This window comes from Nyctereutes procyonoides, unplaced genomic scaffold (genome assembly GCF_905146905.1).
Source record: "Nyctereutes procyonoides isolate TBG_1078 unplaced genomic scaffold, NYPRO_anot_genome, whole genome shotgun sequence".
Classification (NCBI taxonomy): Eukaryota; Metazoa; Chordata; class Mammalia; order Carnivora; family Canidae; genus Nyctereutes; species Nyctereutes procyonoides.
The window spans coordinates 23,587,845-23,594,871 of NW_026575147.1; the positions used below are offsets into that span (position 1 = coordinate 23,587,845).

The following is a 7,027-nucleotide window of genomic DNA, read 5'->3' on the forward strand; positions in this document are numbered from 1 at the left end:
TCTGGATGGAATCTGAGCAGCCCAGAGCACAGCTGGGCTGTCACAGCCTATGTTCCAGGTCCCATAAACCTTCTGAACAGCTACATCTGACTGGAGGTTCACACAGACTTTGGTCAAGTCTAACAGTCTCCTTCACCATCCCTCCCCCACCTCCACATGTTGCTCATTTAACCTACCAAACTGCCAGGTCTTGGGGAGAGGTTCAATCTTGTTTAGTCCTGGCTACAGCTCAACACCATCACACAGTATTGGGATCTGATGTAAATGTGGTCAATGTGGTGTAGTGCAAAGAGAATCTGCCTTGGAATCAGTTGGATCTGGGTTCAAAGAATGTCGACTTTGAAATCCACTGGGAATGAAACCACAGGCAATTCAGGTAACATCTCTGAACCTTAGCTTTGCCATCTGTAAAATAATAACAGTAGGGTTGTTGTGAGAATGAAAAAGTTTCTGGATGGAAAATGTCTGGCACAAGTAGGCATTTGAAAAGTCTTTATCTTTCTCTGTACTCTGCCCTGGGCTCTGGGATACAAAGATAAGCGAAACGGGCCTTATTTTTAAAATGTACACAGTGATAGAAGAAGAAGAGAATTGTGGGTTTGACATATAAGTTCTCAGCATCTGATGAACAAATGAATATTTCTTCCATCAATTCAGATATACCAAATCTTATACTTACACAATTAATTTTGAAGAAATCTCGAAGCGGGACATTACTATTTATCTGGTTAAATTGATCTAATTGTTTTTTAACCATTGTTCCAGCCCATCAGAATATTTTTAGAGCCTTTATTCTATCACAAAATATATTATATATTGTACTTAGCTTTGTGTCACTTGAAGGTCTGGTGTCTCATCTCATGTATTGACAAACATGATGCCCAGGATGGCATAGAGACACCTGTGAGACACCTGTGGCAGCCCACTAGTGACTTCCCTCCAGGGTGTTCCTCTGTGCCTAGGATATCTAGGCATTGAAAAAGCTCCTGAAATAAAACTACAGATGCTGCCAGAAGTCACTTGGGGGGTGGGAAGCCTGGTGTGGGGCCAAGCAGCCATAACTCCTTTGAAGTAGTGACAGCTCTTAGTCAGCATCCTGGTTAAACCATGAGTCAAAGGGGCCAAACATGTGACACTCCATCCCTATCAACTTGCAGAGCACTCTGAACTCTTCTTCCTCTTCTGATCTACCTGCTACACTGCTTCCAGAGGGATCCATGATTTAATTGGCTATAACATTTACCTGTTTAAAACCCTTCTGGGGTGAGTTGCCTGAAACATGAACTCGAAGCTCCTGAGCACAGTACAAAGTCCCTCCTCCATAGTTTAGCTCTTGTGTATTTCTTGGCCTTTTCTCCTGACACCCCATTCTTCATAATCCAAGCTTTAAATATCCTTAATTAGTCCTACTCACCAGCATATATCTCAATATTCCACCGCCGTACTTTTGCTCACACCATTCTTTGTGTAGGGGATACCTTCCCCTTTTCCTGCCCCCTCTGCCTTGTCTATGCTTCTCGATCTTCCAGATCAGAGATCAGCTCCTTTGTCCCCTAATCAGCCTGCGTCCAGGACTGATTAGGGGGCCCTTCTGGGCTCTCCTAGACTCCTAAGCATAATCTATTACCGAATCACTTAGTACAGAGACGCTGATCATTTGTCCAACTAGACTCGTGGCACCTTGAGTGGAAAGATCAAATATTGGTTATCAGAGAATTGCCAGCCAGTATCTGAGGACCTGATATATGGTCAACATGCAATAAATGATAATTAAAGCAGTGTGTGTGTGTGTGTGTGTGTGTGTTCTCAGAGCATTTCTACTAAGTCCTAATGACTTCCCTGAGAGAATAGAGAGCATTTTTAGGTAGAAACTGAGGCTAGGTCTCTCAGGTGGGATTTGAGTCTAACTTGACTTATCAGCCCATAACTTCTACCAATAGCAGCAGAGCCTTCATGTGTCTATAACGTCTAGACCAAATATATTTGTGGCCCTGGCTTTCCTCGGAAAACTTGGGCATTGTTTTGTAGAGAGAAGTCGAATTTATCCCAGGATATAAATGACAAATCACTGAGCTTATCTCTGGCAAGGGTGTTCCCACCACAATGGAGTGTTCCTGGTGACCCCCTGCTTGATTCTACTGGAACACATCTTTCTTGGTAAGATTTCAGACATTCCAGCAACTGGTACAAGAAGGACCAATGAGAAATGACTGAGAGAAATTCTGGGTAGTCTCAAGGCACTGGTCACATGCTAGGTCTCAAGGTCAGGAACACATTGGAGGACTGACAAGGGGGGGTGTAAAGGATGAACAGGGTGAGGGAGAGAACCCTCATATATGGCCTTTGAGAGCAGAATCAAAGGTTACACCTGCCACCTGACAGGCTTACAGAGAAGCTGGGCTACAGACGCAAACTCACACCTGTTCCATCTAGCATGTACCTTCATCTCTTAAGGATACTGAGCATAAATAACTGTCCCTCTCTGGAACTACGGTGCCAGAAATCTCTCATGCTGACAGAATATTTATGAGGTGGCTTCTTGGATCTTCAAGACAGACTTTGAGCTCAAGTTCTTTCCCATGGCAGAGCTTTTGATTATGGCCTGGGGCTGCGTCCAGCTTTGTCACTGGAGGCAGCTGTAGTCCTTTTCGTCCCCTGGTTTCCTGTCAACAAGGAACAGGAGGCCGCCTGGGGCAGCTGGCCATCATCTTCTTGTAGGAAGCAGAGTTCAGGGCCTGTGGACCCCCAGCCAAGAAAGTGCAAATGCTCAGCTTTGTTTGGAGGGTGCCCAGCAGAAATGGAGTCTGCAAGAGAGCTAGGCAAAGAGAACACAGGACAAAGCCATGTGTGGATGATCCAAAACCAAGGGAATGATATGAGACATTACGTATCTTCAGGCTGGCACAGGCTCCTCAGAGACTGGCTCTAAGGTGATGACAGATTGTGGAGAAAAGCTCCCCTGCCCTCCATCTCTGCTCCCCATATCCATGACCTTAGTGGTTGCCCAACTCTCCGGTCTCCTATGAAGTGAGTCGTCTTCAGGTGTCATAATTCAGGTGTTAATCTGCTGAATTTGTCCCAGCAGGAGGCATTGCTGGGGACTTAAAAGATATGCCAGCAGCACACAGGGAGGCAGCTGGAGTGGGAGCTTCCCATAGTCAGCCTTCGGCCTCGCTCCTCACCCTCTGAGCTGACTGTCAGAGACTATGCCCTCCCTGTATACCTGTTCCCCCCTGTCTTGGCTCAGCCCTTTATGGCTGCCTTCCTCTCCTGGCTCCCGCCACCACCCCAAAACCTGAAAATGGATGGGGGCTTCCTGGTCAGAACCTGGAGAGCTCTAAGCCCAGCCAGCTTCTTTATAAGGTCAACTGCTTCTGCTTCTGGGTTGGCATTCCTACTTGATGGGGTTCCTAGACTGTGCCTTCGCTACCTCCTGCCCCTGCTTATCAAGGCACAGGGTGAGGGTTTCCTTTGTTCCCCACTCCTAGTTAGAATGGGCCCATGGGGCCCAGGAAGCAGTGGCAATTCACGGTTAAGGAAAGAATGTTCCATCTTGTTTGTGTTTATTCATTCCCTCTCTCTCACTATTTACTGCCTCACTCTGCCTTTGTTTCCCTGATAAGCATGGTTCACAGCCTCTAGATTCTTCCAGTCATAGGCTGAGTGTGAAGTGTACTGATATGGTTTTGGAAGGGATGGGAAGACGCGGAGGGTACAGTCATGGCTTAACCTGTTGAAACACTCCCCAGGGACCTGACAAATGGGTGAGTGACCCTGATTCCTTCTTAAGGGCCCCTCCCTTAAGTTCACATAATCCCAAAGCAAAGCATGTGGCACCTCCTAAGTTGGGAACATGTGTGTGGATATAGAAAGATGTTAAGGAGAAGGAAGGAAAAGTGGTAGTGAGACAAGGATTTCCAGGACACAGTGGGTCTAACTGAAAATGCCTTTGGGCGAGTGGAGGAATGAGAAGGAATGTTGGTGGGCAGGGGGCAACAGAGACCTGAGCCCTTGGGATGTTATTACTGGTCCTGGTCTTGCCTAATATTTATTGGCCCCCCTCAGCTGGGGCTCCAGAGCCTAAGACATAGAGAGAGAGAGAGAGGCAGAGACACAAGAGGAGGGAGAAGCAGGCTCCATGCCGGGAGCCCGACGTGGGACTCGATCCCAGGACCCCAGGATCGTGCCCTGGGCCAAAGGCAGGCGCTAAACCGCTGAGCCACCCAGGGATCCCCCCTACTGTTACTTTCTGATATACAGTGCAGTCTTTCTCATCTAGTTTGTGATATAATTGATAACCTACTGGTTTCAGGTGTACAACCTAATGATTTGATGTATGTATATGAACAAAATGAGTAGACAATAAATTAACAGTCATTACCATATGTCTTTTTTTTTACACTAATCTTTGCGTTTTTACTTTTATTTTTGAAAAGATTCCTGAAAAGAGGTAAAGGATGTGTGTGAGGCAGGATCAGCCAAAGCCTCTGCTGTTGTTGATGGCTACCTGAAGGGCTTCTTCCACTCTTTCCATCGTAGAATATTTAGGAAGGTAGAGGACACTAATACAGGTCTGTGCTCTTATGGGATCTTTTTCATTCACATTTTCAAGACAGCAGAATGTTATTTTCATGTTCTTTAAGCCTTTAACTTGAATTCTGTCAGTTCCTGTAAGAAACACAAGGAACTTTTTCTTTTCCTCCAAAGTCAATTTGTGTAAAGCCTTCAAAACATCACTATGGTGGGATGTTAATTATCATATCCTTCTTCATAATGTGCATTCTTTTCAAATGTTTCCCAGTCATAATCTGTATTTCCAATAACCACATCCTTTAGTTCTTCGGGATGGAAAAATTCAATAATATCCTTGTCACACACTTTGTAAAATCCTCTTTGAAATTCCTCATAAACTGCCTTCACAGAGATGTTGAAGATGTAATTGACATACTTAGAAACATAGTCTCTCTTGTTTGTCTGGTCAACAATGATGCCACTTCCATTAGAAGTGATTAAGTCTACATCATTTTTGTCCCAATGCACATTAAAATAGATTAAAAATACTTCTCCAATGTCATCACCTTCATCATCCAGAAGTGTCTGCAAACTCTTTCCCAAGACAGGACTAAGTTCTTTTAAGTCTTCCAGTGATGCAGTCTGGTCCAAAAGTTTCTTAAACAGGGCAAGTGGGAAAGGGATGTTGGCAACATTGAAATTGATTAAGGAAAGTCCACACAGAACACCAAAGAAGAAGTATCTCTTCTCAAATTTAGGTGTGACGGGAAACCACATGTAGGAAGCATCCTCAGGGTATGTGAACATCCCATATTCTGGCCGGGTCATCTCCTCAAACAGACAGTGGAAAAACTCTACCTTGACTCCTCCAGAGTCATGTCCAATTTCTCCACTAAATGATACCATTAACTCCCTCTTCAGATCTTCATTCTCAAATTGATTTAGGTGATTCAAAACTCCTCAATCAAGTGACTCCTTCTGACTGTTAGATTAAAAGTGGGCAGGAAAGCTAATTTGGACCCTCCTCGTTCCATAATTCCAGCCAACCGCATGCAAGCTCTAAATTTCTTCTCCTGTATTTTTAAAAGTGAATCTGCATACAGTAGTTTGATTTTTGACAGAATATTAAAGATAAATGGAAAATGACTGAATATGACAGGATACTGAGTGCCAACTGAAGTGTCCATACTTACGGAGTTAACTTTCCAAGAGGATCTTCTATATGCATCCCCATAAAAATCAAGCCAGTGCGTAAGCTCGTTTACTTTGAAAATATTTTCAGGCAGTTGACACTTAGCCTGGTTTACCCTATGCAGCTTTTTCAGTATTTCTAAGAGAGTCTTAACATGATAGTTGTTCTCAGAGCTTTCAGTCCAATAATGCAGCTGAGCAGTGACAGCTCTTTTAAACATCTGGACCAGCCTGATGAATGCAGCTTCCTGCAGAGAGGCCCAGTACTCCTCCAGAACCCCTAAAGATTGGTCACTCATTGCACAAATAGCCTCTGCAAACAGAACCACCAGGTTCTCCCAGTTGTTACGCTCGGGTAAACCCTTACACATGCTCAACACCCAGTATCTCCCATAATCCTCACAAGGACCACTGAGGAAGGCACCATTGTGCCTACTGGCTGAGGGCTCAGCTCAAGAGGGGAGGAATGGAGGTGGTCTTAAGAAATAGGGTGATGATAACAAGCACACTTTGAGGTTCACAAGGCACTTTCATATCTTCTTCTTTCATACTCATGACCACTGTGGGAGACAGGAAAGGAGTGGCCATGCTCCTTTTACAGACCTCACATGCTTTTCTCAAATGCCCACTGTTGGATGCAGGGGAGGAGTTGCTTCTCTTGGGATCTGTGGTTTAGAGGGTGTTCTCCGCAGAGTAGACGGGTAAACCCCATAGCAGAGAATCAGAGAGCGCAGGGCCTGAAACCTCAGACTGCTGCTGGGGCCTCGTGTTCCCAAGAAGCCTGGGAACTTGAAGGAGTTAGTGTATTGAAGTGAAGGCGTGGAAATAGAGCCCTCACATCCCTTCTAGCAGCGACGGCCTGAGATCTGGAGCAGACCTAGAAGAAGATAAAGTGCTTCACCAGAGGAACCTTGGCTGGTAGGGGCTGTGGGAGGACGTGAGTGACAGCCTTTGGAACTTGGTGCAATATTTCTCCCACCGTGCCATGCTGTTTCCTGAATGGTTGGGGGTCATTTTACCGGACAAGGCCTCATGTCCTTTGGATACTGATTTTTTTTTTTTATCTTTATAGGGCCAGCTTTAGTTACTCTGCTCTTTCCTTTATTCCTTCTTCTCCTTACCTGCTGCAACTGCCTCCATAGGCATACAGAGTCCTGGTGATGATCCAGCTGGCCTCAAGCCCTTTCTAGGCTGTCCCAGCAGGCATCCTTCCCAGGCAGGCTGTGGGACCCTGGTCCTGAGAGAACTCACAGATGCTGGCACTGTGACCCAGGGCCAACCCATGGACAGCCCCAGTCAATACTGGAATCCGAGTGTGGGTCTT

The 7,027-nt window shown here is 45.5% G+C and overlaps 1 pseudogene; it reads right to left on the reverse strand.

Moving 5' to 3' along the window:
* Positions 1-4,474: 4,474 nt before the first annotated feature.
* On the reverse strand, positions 4,475-6,074 carry LOC129501318 (E3 ISG15--protein ligase HERC5-like; annotated as a pseudogene).
* Positions 6,075-7,027: the final 953 nt, after the last annotated feature.